Raw genomic sequence first — 19972 nt, forward strand, 5'->3', positions numbered from 1 at the left:
GTTTATAGTCATGTTCTTTTTATATAAATCCTCACACTTAAACAATTGCATGCAAACTCAAACTAAACAGAAAATATTTTTAAAATATCACAGTCAAATGAATAATGAGGAACTTCGAGACTAGCATTCCAGGGCAAATGAGAACACAGAGAAAAAAGAGCAGAGGACGATTTTCCCTGACGGTATTATATGATTTTGGCAAAGGCAGACACCAAAGGCGATGCCTATGCAATGGGGGCGGGAAAAACCTAACAGGAGACACTCGCAACAACAACAACACAATAATCAACCTGTAAAAGTCTCCCCTGTGTAATTATTACCAGGTGAAAAACATCTGGGACTTGAACCCCTGAACTTGATTCAAGATGGTCATACACTGACCCCAGGCACCTGGCAAAAGCAAACTCAAATTTCATGTAATCCTGAAATATCTGCTAACATAATCTCTGTGAAATACACCCTGAATTTAGCTGTCTGGACATCCTTGGTGACTTCCAAAAATTAATGTCCCAGTCCCAAACACACACATTCAACTGCCCTGGCTAGCGGCATCAGGACCCATGCAATAGTGAGGACACTGTTCCAGGAATGCCGGGCAGTGCTGGAGGGGCTAGAGCAGGGGGACTGGGAACCCAGCAGGGGATCCTGTAGGACTGGTCCTTAGAGGACAGGGCTCTGGGCCAGGCCACACAGGAAAACACACTCCGCCAGCTCTCCCATACTCGGGCCAGCAGCGTCCTCACTGAAGTGCGACTGTCCTGCACCTGGCCCCCAGGACCCACACGAGCACTAGGCTCTGACTCACACCCTTGCTTCCTGTGTCATCCCCCACTCTCAGGGAGTCCTTCACCAGCCTCACGTCCAGGCAGGGAGAGATGGATGGTCATACAGCAGGTGAAGTGAGCTTAAGCGAGTGAGCCGTCCCAGGGTCAGATTGGCTGAGACCCCAAGTCAGCATAGCGGGAGCCCATTGCTTGTTCCCACAATTAGCAGGATGTGGCTTATTGACTGGCTGAAGGAACTGTTTCTCCAGGCAAACGGCCAGAAATGGCCAAGGACCTGTGGCCTCGCATGCGAGCCAAAGTTGCCTGGTAACCAGCACGCGGTGATAGGCACTGCAAGACAGTCAAGGACTCATGGTCTCGCACTCAAGCCGAGATTGTTTGTCATCTGAAAACAGTGCGTCACACATCAAAGAGATCTCTTGTAGAAGGCCATGCTTTTTGCTTTGACTGGAAAAGCAGGTGTTGTTGGCCGTAGGAAGTCACGTACCAAAAATAGCTGCAGGACGCTTGCCCAATTAAACTGTATATAAATAAATGATGAGTACATTTTCGGTGCTGCAGTCTGAAACCGTCTCTTGTCTCTGTGCCCTTTTTTCTTCTGGGACTGCAGCCAATTCTGTCTGTCTGCATCTTATGTATATGTTCTGTGTGTCATCCCTTGTCCTGTAATTGGGCCACAACAGCAGAGACAAATTTTCATGAACATATCCTACAAAGCTACCTGGCCAGAGGATAACAGACACGTAGAGAGGAGGGGTTCTGAATTGCCACAATTAGTCCTCAGCAAGCAGAGCTTCAGGGCTTCCCTACCATGTCCCGGATTCCTCTGTTCACCCTCTTCACTCCTTGGACAAGGACTTTCCTTCAGGGGACTAGAGAAAGGACATGGGGAGAAAGGGAGGAAAGAAGGGAGGAAGGGAGGGAAAGGAAAGGAAGGAAAAAGGAGGAAAAGAACACAGGAAAGGAAGGAAAAAAGGAGGAAAAGAAAGGAAGGAAAAAAGGAGAAAAGAAGAAAGAAGGAAACAGAAAAGAGAAAAAGAAAGGAAAGAAGGAAGAAGAAAAGAGAAAGGAAGGAAAGAAAAAAGGAAAAGAAAGAAGAAAACAAAAAATAATTGTATGACCCTAAAATGTCATGCTAGAGATTTTAAATAGTTTCATCTGACTGTATCAGAATTTGTAATTTTGTCTACCTAAGAACTGATTAGGGACCAGATATTTTACAACTGGTGAATTTAGTAAAACAGATAAGAAGTGGTGAAGATAATCCCAAAGATTACAGTTTTAGGATTTTAACCATCTTAATATCTAATTTTGCAAATCTACTTTAGCAATTTTATTTCTTCACTGACTATATAAATCCCACTTCCATATATCCTTATTGACTCAGATTTGCCATTATGTTTGCTCCTTCATTAATAGGATACATAAAATTTGGCATGTGTTCACATTTATTTGTATGCTACTTACGTTTTCAATAATTTGATAATTAAGCTTTCTGAGCAATTAAAAGATATCACTGAAACATACTCAATTCACGAAAACAAACTGGAATAGATTCTATATCAAGGAACAAAAAGACAAGCATACTTTTGAGATTCTTTGTTTCCCTGACCTTCATAGTTAGTGACGTTTTTGTTGAGACATGGAAAATTGTACTCATTTCCAGAGATTGTACATGTCAAAGACTAACAGTCATTAATCTGTCTAAAACATACATACCATTCACACTTAAATATATCCATCTTCTCACAGAAAGTGCCAGCTTGAGCAGTCACAGTTTAATGACTTATTGTTTAGAAAGTATAATGTATGTAACTGAAAACTTCCTTCATGAAAGGCCATTAAAATGTGCCAAAAAAATTCTGTGAATATTTTTATATAAGACCATCTTCAGCCCTTATTCCTCATTAAGGTGAATCCTGAACTAAATCAAAGATTTAATTTTGTTTTTATAAAATGGACATAAAAATTGAAAAGGAAGAAGTCAAACTGTCTCAATATTTTTAAGACATTAAATATCTCCAAATTGGTATATAGATTCAAACCAAGCCTAATCAAAATTCCAGTGGGCTGACAGAAATTAAGTGATTTTAAAGTTATATGGAAGTGCAAAGGACCTAAACTAGCTGTAGTAATCTCAAAACTATCTATAAAGCTACAGTAATTTAGACCATATGGGACTGGTATATGGACAGACAAATAGATCAATGAAATATAATAATGAGTTCAGACATAAACCAACACATGTACAGTCACTTGATTTTCAACAATGGTGCCAATGAAATTCAATGGGAAAAAAAGTCCTTTCAGTAAATGATACTGGAGCAACTGCATATTTGTATGAGAGGCAGGGGAAAATTGACTCCCTACCTCATACTGTATGCCAAATTAATTCAAGACGGATTATGTAGACCCAAGGCAAAACAACAAAACTACTAGAAAAACAATAAAACTACTAGAAAGCCAAAACAAAACTACTAGAAAAAAACTTAATATCTTCATGGCCTTAACATAGACAATGCGCAAAGATGCTAAATTATAAGAAAAAATTGATAAATTAAATTTCATAAAAGGTTTTCTGCAACAAAACATACAAGTAAGAAAGTAAAAGATAAGCCAAAAGTTGTAGGAAAAATCAAAAAACTTAAAACAATATTTCTTGGCCAGGAGTGGTGGCTCACATCTGTAATCCTAGCACTCCGGGAGGATGAGACAGGAGAATTGCTTGACCTCAGGAGTTTGAGTCCAGCCTGAGCAAGAGTGAGACCCTGTCTCTCCTATAAACAGAAAAATTAGCACAGGGCCATGGTGCACACTTGTAGTCGCAGCTACACAGGAGGCTGAGGCAGGAGAACCAATTGAGCCCAGGAGTGTGACATTGCAAACTCCTTATAATTGACATTGTGCAGTGACGCCACTGTACTCTACCCAGGGCAACAAAGCAAGATTCTGTCTCAAAGAAAAAAAAAAAAAATTTCTTAGTTGAATAAAAGAATGGACAACCATTCACCTTCCCTATTTCCCATCACCATTTACATTCTCTTAAGCAACCAGGAGGAACTGTGCTTTCCTCCAGAGGTAAGCATAGTCTATAACTATAAGGCCTTCCAATTTAAGGGACTCTGAACTCACTGGCCATTGTAAAAGGTTGTTTCATCAGGCAAACTCAGAGGTCACAACCTCCCCAGCTTGTCTCCTGGAATTGGAGCTGCTTTCTGAGATGAGGACATAGCTGAAAGGAGTGGTAAAGATTTGCACCACACACATACCTCTCATCCAGGGCATTTAGGAGGGAATGCAAGATCCAGTAGAGAGCTCAGCCTCATCTGTGGGACCAGTGGGGTCCTTGGCACTTTGTACCATGGCCTAGACTCTTTTCCTCCTCCTCTTCCCACCTCTCACACCCTGCACAGGTTTATGGGGATTTCATAGACTAGTCTTTGGAGTAATCCCTCTGCCTGGGTTTCTCATTCCTAAAATGTGTCTGTTTTCATTTCAGTATACAATTTGCAGGCTCTGGAGACTTAGGAGTGCCTGATGACCATGTCGTTAGGAGAGACAGTCACTCTCACCTGTGGCTCCAAACTGGAGCAGTCAACAGTGGTCACTATTCATACTGGTTCCAGCAAAAGCCTGAACAAGTCCCCAGGGAACTGACTTATGAGACAAACAATAAGCACACATGGGAGCCAGGCAGAGTAGCATGCACCTGTAGTCTAAGCCACTCAGGAGGGTGAGATGGGAGGATGGCTTGAGCCCAGGAGTTTGAGGCTAGCCTTGGGGGAGGGGCACAGAGCAAAACAATAAAAAGGCTAGCCTGGGCACCAAAGTGAGACCTCATCTCTTTAAACACACACACACACACACACACACACTCATGGACCCTCCTCCTGGTTCTCAAGCTCCCTCCCTGGGGAAAAAGCTGCCTTCAGCCTCTTAGAGACCCTGTCTGAGGACGCTAAGTACTACTTGCTGGCTATTCTAGTGAGTAGGTTTGTTTATACAAGTAGTATGAGTTAGCAATTATGAATCTATGTAATGTGCTTTCTAAAACTGAGCAAATAAGAAAATACATTGGGATTAATGGGAGCTAGTTTTCTCACTAAACAAGAAGGGAGATATAATATTGAAATGACTAAGGTTAGAATGAATCCAGGTGCTGAAGTTAAAACAGGGTATCGGTATAACTTCTTTCGATAGATACATATGAAAATAATACACACACACAGCATATATGAGAACCTAATGAGAGGGTTCATTTACAAGGCCAAGTACTGGATATAAAAATATGTTTATATAGATGTCATTACCACCAGGAAGTAAATGCAGATACTAGAAAACAGAAAGGAAGTTTCATGGCTTCTCTTGAGCATGCTGGCTTTTCTAAACAAAAGAAGTTCTAGGCACAGCTATATCTTGAGACCAGAACACCAAGTTTGACCCAGGCTTCTAGGAAGAATACTTGCACACACAATGCTGTACTTACATTATTGTAGCATCTATTTTAATTGTCCATTTACCCATGCAGACATGGCTATATGCCCCAAGAATGGCATAATGGCTGGTTTACTAGATTGAATTACTGGCACCAAACACTACTCCTCCCTGTATCCATGTGTCTTTGTCATGTGACTTTGCAGTTCTCCTACAGTATGCTCCCCATGCCCCTTGACATTGTGCTTGCCCACGTCTCACTTCAGGCAATGGCACATTAGTGAACCTTATGCAAGCTGAAGCTTCAAATGTTCTCGCACCATTTGGTTTGTCCTCTCTTGCTACTCTCATTACTAAGACAAACTTGTTCTGGGTAGTTTCTCACCCTTTAGGCTGGGCTTCCAAATAAACACGAGTAATAAATGCTGATATTTGTGATTGTTATGTAGCAATATATGATTGATACTTCCGGCATAAAGCAGACCTTAGATATTGGTCTAGTGAATGAATACGTGCATGAACGGCATGTCTCTCTCCTGTAGAGGGAAGTCATCAATTTTACCAACTACGAGAAAGATTAATATTTGGCAAAATTTCTCTCATTCCAAGAACAGTAGTGGAAGAGCCCAAAGTAGGAAAAGTGAGCATGAACATCTAAACAATCCTTTTTATGCTGGCCCTGAAGCATCCTAAAAGGACAAGAACGTGGAAGTGCCTCATTGGAAGTGACTGGGAGTGACGAGAGAATGGACTATGTGGGTGATTTAATGTATTTATATAGGATCTTTTAAACTATTCTATATATTCCTCTATAGTCTAAAATGGATATGTTGGCTTAGAAATAACTGTTATAATTAAAGAAATGAATAAAATTAAAATTTTAAATTAAAAATTTATATATTTTCCAAAGTCCTATCACTCAAAGAAAATTTAAAGACCAGGCACAATGGTTCACGCCTGCAATCCTAGCATTCTGGGAGGCCAAGGCAGGAGGATCACTTGAGGTGAGGAACAGCCTGAGCAAGAGCAAGACCCCATCTCTACTAAAAATAGAAAAATTAGCAGAGTATTGTGGAGTATCTGTAGTCCTAGCTACTCGAGAGGCTGAAGCAGGAGGATCACTTGAGCCCAGGAGTTTGAGGTTGCAATGAGCTACAATGACACCACTGCACTCTACCCCAGGTGATGGTGCAAGACTCTGTCTCAAATAATAATAATAATAATAACAAGAGAAAGAAGTACCAATAGCATTGAGCAAAGAGACAGGCAATGAATGCAAGTTGGCCTGAGAAATACAGTGGAAATGTCAAAAAGGTTAAATTAATGAGAGGGGTACCACAAGGAGGTACTGGGGATCTTCTCTGAATCCTGAAGAAAGTTCAGTCAGGTTGTTCAAATTTAATATAGCCTGAACCAAGGGTCCCCAGCCTTTTTGCATCAGGGACATGGCAGGTGGAGGGGCAGCTCTGTTGGTGATTCCAGTGATAGGGTGCAAATGAAACTGCTTGTTCTCCCTCGGCTCGCCTCCTCCTGTTGTCCATCCTCCCCCTCCCCCTCTTCCTAAATTTCATGGAAGAATTTTTCCAAGGATATGGGGTGAAGGGGTTCAGCGGAGCTCTGCAGACAGGTCCCCAACAAGCCACAGACCACGGTTTGGGGACCACAGTCCTGGACATGTGCTCATGGGTCCTGCAAGAGGTTACAGCAGCTGTTTCTTTCCACAGGGCAAACCCAGAGCTCACAGCCACCCCAGGCCTCCCATGACAACAGAGTTGCTCCCTGGGACAAAGACCAGAATATGCAGAGGGGAGAGAGGTAAAAGGTCAGATTTGCTTCATGTATCACACCAAACACCTAACCTTTATGCAAAGAGGTAAGGAGAACATAAAAGAGCCGTTAGATGAGTGCCATGCGCACCATCTGGGGGATGGACACATCGAAGCTCTCACTCCAGGGAGCAGGGGAAGGGGGCAACACATGTAACCTAAACATTTGTACCCCCATAATATGCTGAAATAAAAACAAACAACAAAAAAGAGCCATTAGAGGGTCCAATAACAGCTATGGGTCCTTGGAACTTCAGCACCATGGTCTAGACTCCTCCCTCTCACTCACTGCCCAGTTTCGTGGAGATTTCAGACCAGTGAGTGATCCTCTTGCCTTCCTTTGGAAGAAGGGGGATCTAGGAAAAGCAGAACCAAAATATTTTTCCAATCCATAGGGAACAACACAAAGTATACTAGATGAAGAGTTTATGGTCAGATTATTTTTTCCAAATAAAAAACATGTAAGATGTAATTATGATTTCTAATAGCAAAAAAACACAAGCTTCTCATTTTACATAAAAATTTCAAAACAATGCAAGTTCACTGCATAAAATCTGAAAGTATTTTATTTAAGGAGTACTTGTTCCTACCTTGTAAAGACCAAAATATTTCAGAGGTTGAAATATTATTTTACTCTTTTTTCCCTTCACATATTTTCTCCATAGTTCAGATCGCGATGTACATATAAATTTTTGTGCTGCTAGTTTTCCTTCATATTACTGCAATCTCTCTTTTAAAAAGTATATTGTGCAGCTAATTAAATGGAAGCAGGAATGTATTCAAGTTTTACAACCTAACCACTGATGAATTTTCTCATATGCTAAATTTCTGGATGTAAATAAACAATCATTTTGTGAATTGTTATTGGATACATAAAAGCATTCTATGAAAGAATACATTATTACCTTTTTATTAATACACTGAAATACCTTCTAAAAAGATTTATACCAATTGAAACTCCTTTCAACACACTCTTACTGGCAGCAGACATTACATTTTCTAGAATTTAATTTCCATTTCTATGTTTGCTATTAAAACTGAGTATTTTATATTTATTTATTGAGCAGCTATATTCATTCTTTGTGAAATGGAGAGGTTTTTTTCTTTATAATTTTATAATAGTGCATTATAAATTTCTTAGTTATCTTTATAAACACTTTAGAAATATTTTTTATTTAGCCTTTTTCATTGTTATCAGACAATAGTTTTCCAGTTTATATTGCATGAAGTATGAACACGTTACACTGTCAAAAGAAAAAGGTGCAAAAAACCGTGAATAATATTTTTAAAATAAAATAACTATTCAGAAGGCTAAAAAATGAATTTGAGAATTTATATTCTTTGATGCTTGAATGTGAATATATTCAAAGTTTTTAAATGAATGAATTTACTTCTTTTTTTTTTTCATTTCGGCATATTATGGGGGTACAGATTTTAAGGTTTCAATAAATGCCCATTCCCCCCCTCCCCTGGCAAGTCTGAGTCTCCAGCATGACCATCCCCCAGAAGGGTGCACATCTCACTCATTATTTATGTATATGACCGCTCCCCTCCCCCCTCCCACGTGCCCAATACCCTATTACTGTACTACCTATGTGTCCACTTAGGTGCTGCTCAGTTAATACCGGTTTGCTGGTGAGTATATGTGGTGCTTGTTTTTCCAGTCTTGGGAAACTTCACTTAGTAGTATGGGTTCCAGCTCTAACCACGAAAATATAAGATGTGCTATATCACCATTGTTTCTTAGAGCTTTATTAAGCTCTAAGTATTATTGTACTCCATGGTATACATATACCACACTTTATTAATCCATTCTTGGATTGATGGGCACTTGGGCTGTTTCCACAGCCTTGCAATTATAAACTGCGCTGCTATAAACATTCGGGTGCAGGTGTCTTTTCTGTAGAGTGTCATTGGATCTTTTGGGTAGATGCCCAGCAATGGGATTGCTGGATCAAATGGTAGATTCACTTGTATCGCTTCAAGGTATCTCCATATTGCTTTCCACAAAGCTTGAACTAGTTTCCTGTCCCACCAACAGCGTAGGAGTGTTCCTCTCTCTGCACATCCATGCCAGTATTTATTGTTTGGGGACTTTTTGATAAAGGCCATTCTCACTAGAGTTAAGTGATATCTCATTCTGGTTTTGATTTGCATTTCCCTGATGATTAGAGATGTTGAGCATATTTTCATATGTTTGTTGGTCAATCTTCTGTTTTCTTTAGAAAAGTTTCTGTTCAAGTCCTTTGCCCACTTTTTAATAGGGTTATTTGATTTTTTCTTGCTGATTTTCATAAGTTCTAAGTATATTCTAGTTATCAGCCCCTTATTGGATGTGTAGGATGCAAAAATTTTCTCCCATTCTGTAGGTTGTCTGTTTACTTTCATGACTATTTCTTTGGCTGTGCAGAAGCTTTTTAGTTTCATCATGTCCCATTTATTTATTTTGTTGCTGCTGTGATTGCCTTTGGGGACTTCTTCATAAACTCTTTGCCTAGGCTGATGTCTAGGAGAGTGTTTCCAACATTTTCCTCTAGAATTCTAATAGTTTCATACCTTAGGTTTAAGTCTGTTATCCAGTGTGAGTTGATTTTTGTGAGAGGTGAAAAGTGTGGGTCCTGCTTTAGCCTTTTACAAGTGGCTATCCAGTTTTCCCAGCACCATTTATTGAAAAGGGATTCTTTTCCCCAGCGTATGTTTTTGTCTGCTTTGTCAAAGATGAGATAGCTATATGAGGATGGTTTTATATCAGGGTTCTCAGATCTGTTCCACTGGTGAATATTTCTATTTTTGTGCCAATATCAGATTAATTTACTACAGCTTTGTAGTATAGTTTGATATCTGGTATATTAATGCCTCCCATTTTGTTTTTGTTGCCTAGAATTGCTTTTGATATTCGGGGTCTTCTTTGGTTCCATACGAAGCATAAAATAATTTTTTCTATATCTGGAAGAATGCTGATGGGATTTTAATAGGTATTGCATTGAATCTGTAGATCAGTTTGGGTAGTATAGACATTTTAATGATGTTGTGTCTGCCGATCCATGAGCATGGTATGGATTTCCATCTGCTTAAATCCTCTATTTCCTTCCTCAGTCTTTCATAGTTCTCCCTGTAGAGGTCTTTTACCTCCTTGGTTAAGCATATTCCTAGGTACTTTCTTTGTTGCTATTGTGAAGGGAATTGAGTCTTTGATTTGGTTCTTAATTTGATTGCTGTTGGCGTATATGAATGCCTCTGATTTCTGTGTATTGATTTTGTATCCTGTGACTTTACTAAATTCATTTATCAGTTCTAGGAGTTTCTTGGTTGAATCTTTGGGATTTTCTAGATATAATATCGTATCATCAGCAAACAGTGAAAGTTTGATCTCTTCTGCCCCTATTTGGATACCTTTAATTCCATTTTCCTGTCTGACTGCTGTAGCCAGGACTTCCAGCACTATGTTGAACAGAAGTGAAGATAGTGGGCAGCCTTGTCTGGTTCCAGTTCTAAGTGGGAATGATTTCAATTTTTCCCCATTCAGTATGATGTTGGCTATGGGCCTGTCATACATGGCTTGTATCATTTTTAGGTATGTCCCTTCTATGCCTATCTTATTAAGTGTTCGTATCATGAAAGGGTGTTGAATTTTGTCAAAAGCTTTTTCTGCAACTATTGAAAGAATCATGTGGTCTTTGTTTTTGCTTCTGTTTATGTGGTGAATTGCATTGATAGATTTACATATGTTGAACCAAACCCGCATCCCTGGTATGAAGCCCACTTGGTCGTGATGGATTACTTTTTTGATAAGCGTCTGGATTCGGATAGCTAAGATTTTGTTGAAAATTTTTGCATCTATATTAATTAGGGATATTGGTCTGTAGTTTTCTTTTTTCATTGCATCCTTTCCTGGTTTTGGTATCAGAGTAATATTCACTTCATAAAAGGTGTCGGGGAGGTTTCCATTCTTCTTGATGTTGTGGAATAGTTTCTACAAGATAGGTACTAGTTCTTCTTTGTAAGTGTGGTAAAATTCGGGTGTGAAACCATCTGGTCCAGGACTTTTCTTTTTAAGGAGATTTTTAATTGCTGTTTCTATTTCAGCTCTTGAGATTGGTCTGTTCAGGAAATCTCTTTCTTCCTGGTCGAGCCTAGGGAGGCTATGTGTTTCTAGAAATTTGTCCATTTCCTCCACATTTTCCAGTTTCTGTGCATAAAGATTTTTGTAGTATTCATAAATTATATCTTGTATCTCTTTGGGATCAATTGTGATACCTCCTTTTTTGTTCCTGATGCAGCTTATTAGAGATTTCTCTTTTCTGTTTCTCGTTAACTAAGCCAATGGTGTGTCAATTTTATTTTTTCAAAGAACCAACTTTTTGTTTTATTAATCTCCTGAATAGCTTCCCTGTTTTCAATTTCATTTAGTTCTGATTTGATCTTGTTGATTTCACTTCTTCTGCTGGGTTTGGGGTTGGTCTGTTCTTTTTCCAGCTCTTTGAGTCATTTCATTAGATTGTCTATTTGTGATCTTTTTGACTTTTGGTTATAGGCATTTATGGAGATAAACTTTCCTCTCAGAACTGCTTTAGCTGTGTCCCAGAGTATTTGATAACTTGTCTCTTCATTGTCATTTTGTTCACAGATTTTTTTTATTTCCATCTTGATTTCTTCATTTATGAAGTAATCATTTTGTAGGAGGTTGTTTAATTTCCACATTTTTGTGTAGAAATGTGAGTTTCTGTTAGGGTTGATTTCTACTTTTATTCCACTGTGATCTGAGAAGGTACATGGTATGATTTCTATTTTTTTAAATTTCTTGAGATTTACTTTGTGTCCTAGGATATGGTCAATCTTAGAGAATGTCCCGTGAGCTGATGAGAAGAACGTATATTCAGGGGATTTTGGATAGAATGTCCTGTAAATGTCAGTGAGACCCAATTGTTCTACAGTTTTAAGTCCATTATTTCTTTATTAATTTTCTGTTTAGAGGAGCTGCCTTGTGCCATCAGTGGGATGTTGAAATCTCCGGTGATTATGGAGTTGCTATTAATCAATTTGCTTAGATCTAGTAAGGTTTGCTTTATGAAACTGGGTGCACCTAAGTTGGGTGCATATATATTTAAAATTGTTATCTCTTCTTGTTGAACTGTGCCCTTCATCATTATATAATGACCCTGTTTGTCTTTCACTACTTTTGTTGGTTTAAAAACTAAATTGTCTGAAATTAGAACTGCCACGCCAGCCTTGTTTTGGCTTCCAGTTGCCTGGAATACTGATCTCCATCCTTTTACTTTTAGTCTAAATGCATCCTTGCAGGTTAGATGTGTTTCCTGAAGACAGCATATACTTGGCCTGTATTTTCTTATCCATTCAGCCAGCCTATGTCTCTTGAGTGGAGAGTTTAAGCCATTCATATTTATTGAGAACTGATAGGTAAGGTAGATTGCTGTTCATTCTGTTGGGTTGGATGTTGTTGCTTTGATTTCTCTCTTGAGCCATTGTATTATCTGGCCTTTAATCTTTGGGTTTGGTTGTTTTTATATTCATGAGTTTTTATTATGGTGTTCCGTGCATAATACTGTTTTGAGTACTTCTTGTAGGGCTGGTCTTGTCTTGGTGAATTCTCTGAGACTTTGCTTGTCTGTGAATGTCTTTATTTCTCCTTCATATATGAAGCTTATTTTGCAGGGAATAAGATTCTAGGCTGGGTATTGTTTTGTTTCAAAAGAGTGAGAATGGGACCCCAGTCTCTCCTTGCTTGTAAAGTCTCATTAGAGAAGTCTGGTATTATTCAAATTGGCTTTCCCTTGCATGTTACTTGCTTCTTTTGTCTTACAGCTCTTGGAAGGGCCTCTTTAGTTGATATTTTGGCTAGTCTGATGACTGCATGTCGTGACATCTTCCTGTTTGCATTGAATTTCCCAGGGTCCTCTGAGCTTCTTGAACTTGTATATCGAGATTTTGAGCAAGGCCTGGGAAATTTTCCTCTATTATATCTTCAAACAGCTTGTCCAACCCTTGAGTGTTGTCTTCTTCCCCTTCTGGTAACTCTAAGACCCTCACATTCGGTTTCTTCACATAATCCCACATCTCTTGTAGGCTTTGCTCTTTTCTCTTCTTTCTCTGCTCTATCTCTGTGACTGTTTTATTTAGTTGGAGGGTGTTATCTTCAATCTCTGAGATTTTTTCTTCTGTTTGATCTACCCTGTTCTTGAGACTTTCCACTGTATTTTGTAGTTCCCTGAATTGATTCTTCATTTCCAGGAATTCGGTTAAACTTTTCTTCATTGTGTCTATTTCTTTGGTGAACTTTTGTTCTAGGTCCTGGAGGCTTTTTGTGGTTTCTTTGTGTTGGTTATTGAGTTGTTCTTGCAGGTCGGTGAGTGTTCTTATGATCCACGTTCGAAATTCCTCTTCTGTCATTTTGGTTGCCTCATTTTGGTTGGTGTCCGTTTCTAGAGGCTGGTACTCCTCTTTGGGGGTGTGTTTTCCGTTTGGTTCTTCATATTTCCGGAGTTCCTTCGCTGATTTCTTCCCATGTCGATCAGTTGTTTCTTTTCTTTAGGTTTGTGTTTGGGTATTGACATGCCTTGTTTAGTTTCTGAGCTGGTAGGTGGTGTCTGTGGGTGAGATTCGACCACTCCCTGTATAATGAGTCAGTAGGTGCCGTGAAAAGGGTGTGCAGGATGCCGTCCCTGTCAGTAGATGGTGCTTGCTTGGTGGAACAGGCTACGCTGTTGTTTTTGTGTCCTGTTATCAGCTCTTGTTCCTGTAGGGAGGCACTCTAGTGCCTCAGGTGGTGGGTGGGGCCCTGGGACTTCCAGGTCCCAGGGCCCCACCCTTTTCGTCCTTTTCGTCCCTTCAGTGAGGGCTGGTCTAGGAGAGAGTCTGGGCAGAGCTGGTTTGGGTAAGCCTGCCCTCAGGCACCACCAATGCCATTAGCAGGGGTCAAAGTTATGTTCTCTGCTTCCAGGAAAAGCTGTCAGGGAGGGGCTAGAGGGGCTAGAATGGCCGGGCTCAGTCAGAGTCTGGGTGTGGGGGTGGGGCTGTCTGAGACCCGCAGTCTGGAGCGGGCCTTGCTTCTTTCCACCCTCCCCAACTCCGCAGCTACTCCTGGGCCTCTGCCAGCAGGCCAGACCACACGCCACCAGGCCTCCCCTGCCTATGATGCCGGCAGGGAGGTTCCCTGCGCAGGAACGCCACCTGGGCTAGGCGTACGGCCTCCTTTTGGGAGGAGGGTTACCGTCTAGGACGCTTATCTGCCCCTGAAGGCACACACACCTCAGTAGGCTGTTCATGTATATCTCTTCTGTGCCCCAGGCAATGCGAGACCTCAGTGCTGGTCTGCAGGTCTGACCTCTGGGCCCCAGAGATCAAACTATATCCCCACCAGGGATAGGAGTGCCAGTCCCAATTCACCCACAGGGAGCCCAAGCTGGGTCTATGTCTCTCATCCTCAGGGTCTGCCCCGTTCTCCTGGGATCACCGTGCCAGCAGCACCTGGGAGGGCTGGCGGGTAGGGAGCTCACAGTCTGAGTTCCCCTTAGTCAGCTGTAGGGTCCCAAAAGTGAAGGTCCTGTTCCCTGGAGGTGCCTCCAGCTGGTGGCTATATTGTCTCTTTGGGCAGCCGTGGGTAGGGTCGGGGGAGGGGAGGAGGCAGCAATATGGCGCAGTGCGGCTCGGGTCTGTGCACACGGAGGTGCCCCAAGGGATTTGGGAGCCTGGTGCCTCATCTGCTACAGGCTTACCGCTTGCTGGCGGAGGCCGTCTCTGGGCTGTTGTCCGCAGGTCTCTCCACCAGCTGGGGAGCCCAACAGCAGTCCCAGATGCAGGGGAGGGGAAAGGTGACTGATCCACCACCCTTCCCGCCGGTCTCCAGGCTGCTCCGGTGGTCTCAGCTTCCAGTTCTCCTCCTCAACTTCCTCCCGTGGAGTCTCCTGTGGTCTCGGGTACCCCTCCTTCCGGCCCTCATCCGCTGTATGCTCATCTTCTTGCTTCTTTTTTCTAATTCAGATTTCTGCTAGAATCTGTCTTTTCTGCGGAGACACTCTGTCTGGCAGTGTTTCTCGTCCGCCATCTTGATCCCTCCACTGAATGAATTTACTTCTAAAAGAATCCCATCTCAGACTGGGCAGTGTCAGCCACAATGGCACACCAGGAAGTTTGAAGTCAACACCATGACCATTAATTCAGCTTTATCTGAGTTCCTTTAGCATGTCATAAAAACTTCTAATGTTCCATTTTCCATGTGGTAGCCTTCAAGACAGTCCCTAGTGATTCTTCACTCTCTGATATTCCTATCTATATATAGTTTACTCCCACATAGTTATCAAGATTGATCTGGATGATGGAGAGTATTCAACAGAAGTGAAGTGACTTCACCGCCAAGGCTAAGTTATAAAAAGCATGACAATGCCTTCCTTGTTCTCTCTTGGATCACTCACTCTGCAGGAAGCAAGCTGACTTGTCATGAGGACCACAAGGAACTGTTCCACAAGGAACTGAGGCCTCCTGCCAATACCCATGTGAATTTGGAAGCCCCAGTCAAGTCTTCAGATGATTAAGTCCCCAACCAACATCTTAAATGCAACTTCATGAAAGAAGCTGACCCTCAGAAACCAAGCAGTAATAAATGCTTATTGTTTTAAGCTGGTAAGTTTGGAGTAACAATGGAGCAATAGATAACTAATACAGATTTTTGGTACCTGGAGGGGAGGTGCTGCTGTAGCAATATCTAAAATATGGGAGTGGCTTTGGAACTGGGCACTGGGCTCGATGGACTTCAAGGAGAGTTCTCGTACAAGCCTGAGTTGAAAGCTGGACTCTAGGAAGGCTGCAGTGTAGCTTAAAAGGAAGTAAGGAAAATGTTATTAGAAAATTGAGATAGGGGTTATGTAGTTGTGTAGTGGCAGAAAGTTTAATAACACTCTCAGCTACAGGTATGTGAAAAGTAGAAAATGTACCTACTGTACTGAGTCATCTGGCCAAGGAGATTTCCAGCCAGAATGCTGAACATGCTGCCTGGTTTCTTCTTGCTGCTTAAAACATGAGGGGAAAGAAATAAGCTGAGCTTCTCTGATATCTTATCCCCTCTTGAGTTTAAAAAAAAAAAAAAAGAAAAAAGCTGAGGGAAGCACTGTTAAACAACAAACAGCCAGTACTTGCTGGTTTTAGAAATTCCCAGTCTCTTCAGATGGCAAAAGATCCTAAAATTAACTGCTGCCAAACAAAGATCATATCCATGGCACTGAAGAAAGGTGCATTGGGGTGAAAAATCCTCATCCTCACATTACAGCATGACTATAAAATCCTTTTTTAAGGCCCAGAAAGATGAAAGGTAATGCTTCAGAATACAGTAGTTCCCCCTCCCTCCATCCAGTTTCTCTTTCAGCAGTTTCGGTTATCCACAGTTAACTGTGATCCAAACATAGTAAATGGAAAATTCCAAAACTAAACAATTCATAGGTCTTAAAATTGAGTGGCATTCTGAGCAATGTGATGAAATCTAGCATAGTCCCACTCCATCCTGCCCAGGACATAAATCATCCTTCTGTCCACCATACCCATGCTATATATCTTACTCACCTATTATTCACTTACAGCTGTCTCAGTTATCAGATTGACTGTGGCAGTATTACAGTGGTGTGTTCAAGTAACCCTTACATTATTTAATAATAGTCCCAAAGCCTAAGAGTAGTGATGCTGGCAATTTTGATTTGCCAAAGGGAAGCTATAAACTGTTTCCTTTAAGTGAAGAGGTGAAAGTTCTCAACAAAACGATCATAGGCTGAGGTTGCTAAGATCTACACTATATAAAAGTCTTCTAACCATGAAACTGTAAATAAAGAAAAAGAAATTAATGCATCGTATATATAGGGTTTGATACTATCTGCAGTTTTAGGCACCCACTAGGGGGCTTGGAACATATCCGCCACACATGAGGGGACTACCATACCATTCAATCAGACTAAGGCCCTCTAAATTTAAGGGTGTGCCCCAGAGACGATCTCCAAGAGTAGTGCTTCTAAGAATCTTAATGGTACTGTCTCTGAGCTACCTCAACAGAAAACCAAGATAGAGAAGGTCTTACCTTGAAGATATGTACTGGTTGTGGCTTTAGAGTGGAGTTCTTTGGAGTAAACACCAGTAAGCTTAACTGGAAACAAAGTTATTAAGAGAATATATTTGGAGAAATGTCGCTAGCTTGAAATGAAAGGACGAGAAAGAGTATAAAATGTAAAGAGGTCTCTGGACCTCTGCCTTCTTCAGGTAGGAAGCAGGCTGAGAAAACTATTCAGCTATCCCATGTACATTCATCTGTGAAAAAGAAAGTATGTTATAGGAAAAAACCAAGAATAGAACCCAAATGTCAGAGCCAAGAGCCCACAGATCTTCCAAGCACTGAGTCCTAATCAATGAACTGCTAACATGTGCCTGCTGGGATTTCAGAATTGCTACTGACTGGTGATTACTATATGACTCCTATCCTCACACCCATTCTTTTCTGAACAGCAATGTCTATAGAAGTTATCCTATACCTGTACCACTACTGTAAGTGGGATGGGGACATAGCTAGGCAGATAACTTTAGTTCACAGGCTTTCAGATCTAGAGGAATTGTATTTGAGATACTGCCCATAAAGAATACTACCCCAAGAAACCTGTTCCACATCTGGATCTGATTTAGATGATGAGAACGTGGACTTCCAGTTAATGCTGTAATGAATAAAACTTCTGGAAGCCTTGAGAGGAGTATACTCTGCACATAGGTGTGTAATTTTGTGGCAAAACATGTACCCTGATAGCTTTAAATTATGTACAAAAATTTTTTGAGACTTTGCCTTTCAGAGGTGGAGCTTGATTTCTCTCCTCTTGACACATGGGCTAGACCTAGTGACTCATTCTAATGAATAGCTTATTTTAGAAATGACAGAGTAACATCTGAAACTAGGTCATAAAAGGCATTTCAGCCTCCTTGCTCACTCTCTTGGATCACTCAGAGATCCAGAAATCAGCAATCCATGGCTTGAGAACACTCAGCTAGCCCAGTAAAGAGGCCCACAAGGAGGAACTGAGGTCTTCTCCCAACCACCGGGAAGGAACTAGAGTCATCTGTCAACAGCCATTTTGGAAGCAGATCCTCCAGCCCCAATCAAGCCTTCAGGTGACTACAACTTTGTGCAGTCAAGAGTTGAGCCATAACAACTTAACTAAGCTGTTCCTGGATCCCTGACACTCAGAAACTGTGTGAGACAATGTTTATTTTAAGCTATTAGTTTTGTGGCAATTTGTTATGCAACAAAAAATAATACTCTCCTTTCCATGTTCAAGAAGCACACAATCCCACTCATCAAAAAACATGGAAAGGCCGGGTGTGGTGGCTCACGCCTGTAACCCTAGCACTCTGGGAGGCTGAGGTAGGAAGACAGCTCGAGGTCAGGACTTTGAGACCAGCCTGAGCAAGAGAAAGACCCTGTCTCTACTAAATATAGAAAGAAATTAGCCAGACAACTAAACATATAAAAAAAATTAGCCAGGCATGATGGCACATGCCTGTAGTCCCAGCTATTGGGAGGCTGAGGCAGAAGTATTGCTCAAGACCTGGAGTTTGAGGTTGCTGTGAGCTATCCTAACGCCACGGCACTCTAGCCTGGGCAACGCACACAGTGAGATTGTCTCAAAAAAAAAAAAAAACCATGGAAAAATGGTATTGAAGCTTTGGCATGTATACACACACACCGTTCAGAGATTTCCTATTTTGTCATTTTCTAGACATTTCATCTTTTTCCACTGCTTTGGACTCCTTATCACTGGGTAGGATAAAGGAATTACAGAGCCCACTCCCATTCACATCCAAAGTGTTTCTAAGCCACTAACCCACACACAGGAATACAGGGGGGTGTACAGATAAGTCTAAGTCATAACTCATAACCTAGAGTAGGGATCAGCAAACTTTTTTCATTAAGTGTCAGGTAGTAAATATTTTAAGCTTTGCAGGGTACATATGGGTCTCTGGCTCTCCTTCTCTCTTTAGCAATACTTTAAAAATTTAAACACTGAGCCTAAAGACCATAGTTTGCTAATGCTTGCACTCAAGTTAAGAAAGACTCTCGTGTCTTGGTAGCAGTCTTGCCACACACTGCTCATTATTCCATTTCAATCTTGTAACCAGGAGGGAAAGAGTTTAAGAGGGGCTACCCACTGAAATGGAATTTACTTTTCTTCTTCTATTTAAATGATGAATGCTTTTCAAAGACAAAATAACTCAATTATTTATAGAACATTTGAAAGAAAAAGTAATCACTGTAAAATTAAGTAAACTCAATTGCATTTCGTATTTTCTCATTCTTTTTCATGGATATTACCATGAGTAACTGCAAGCACAAAGTACTTATCTTTGTATGTTGCTTTCTCATTTTACATTATAACCAAATAAAATTTTGTACTGCCATAGCTCCTATCAACTTTTAGTAAATGAGTAATACTGTTTAGAGTGGGTATATATTTAATAATGTCTTTGATCTTGAATTAGGTTTCCAAGTTTTGTAACTAGAATTACTCTCAAATGAATATTTGCATCCCTTTATCTTTTAAATGATATTCGAGGGATAGATGCCTATAATTAAAACATATTTCTTATTTTACCAGAGAAACCAACAATATCTTTTTTTTAAATAATCCCTGTAATTTGAAAAGGATTTTATAAACAGACATGTCAATGTACATATACACAAACACTCAAAGCTCCAAGGAAAACTCAGTTCTCAGTAAAATTTAAGACTACAACATTCGGCCTGCAAAATTTTAAAGTTTTGAAATTAAAGTACTGAGAATGAAAACTTAAATAAAAATTAAAACATGCATCAAAATATTTGGGATTCAGGCAAAGCTATAAACAGAGGTAGGCAAAGTATTAGATCCTCTATTAAAGAAAAAAATTAAG

At 40.6% G+C, this 19972-nt stretch overlaps 3 protein-coding genes and 1 pseudogene across 3 annotated transcripts in view; 3 read left to right on the plus strand and 1 right to left on the minus strand.

Annotated features, from left to right (window-relative positions):
• LOC105882024 (immunoglobulin lambda-1 light chain-like) overlaps positions 1-19972 on the plus strand; it is a 273592-nt gene that overhangs the window by 128864 nt on the left and 124756 nt on the right. The gene's annotated exons all lie outside the window — the stretch shown is intronic.
• Positions 1-19972, plus strand: part of LOC105879363 (immunoglobulin lambda-1 light chain-like) — a 215853-nt gene that overhangs the window by 54165 nt on the left and 141716 nt on the right. The window lies entirely within an intron of this gene.
• LOC105862512 (immunoglobulin lambda-1 light chain-like) overlaps positions 1-19972 on the plus strand; it is a 190389-nt pseudogene that overhangs the window by 40015 nt on the left and 130402 nt on the right.
• ZNF280B (zinc finger protein 280B) overlaps positions 1-19972 on the minus strand; it is a 42151-nt gene that overhangs the window by 1145 nt on the left and 21034 nt on the right. Inside the window, exon 3 of the transcript XR_012914287.1 lies at positions 1507-1657. The gene's annotated coding sequence lies outside the window, so the exon portion shown is untranslated. The remainder of the gene's footprint in view (positions 1-1506; positions 1658-19972) is intronic.

The sequence above is a fragment of the Microcebus murinus genome, chromosome 22 (genome assembly GCF_040939455.1).
Source record: "Microcebus murinus isolate Inina chromosome 22, M.murinus_Inina_mat1.0, whole genome shotgun sequence".
Classification (NCBI taxonomy): domain Eukaryota; kingdom Metazoa; phylum Chordata; class Mammalia; order Primates; family Cheirogaleidae; genus Microcebus; species Microcebus murinus.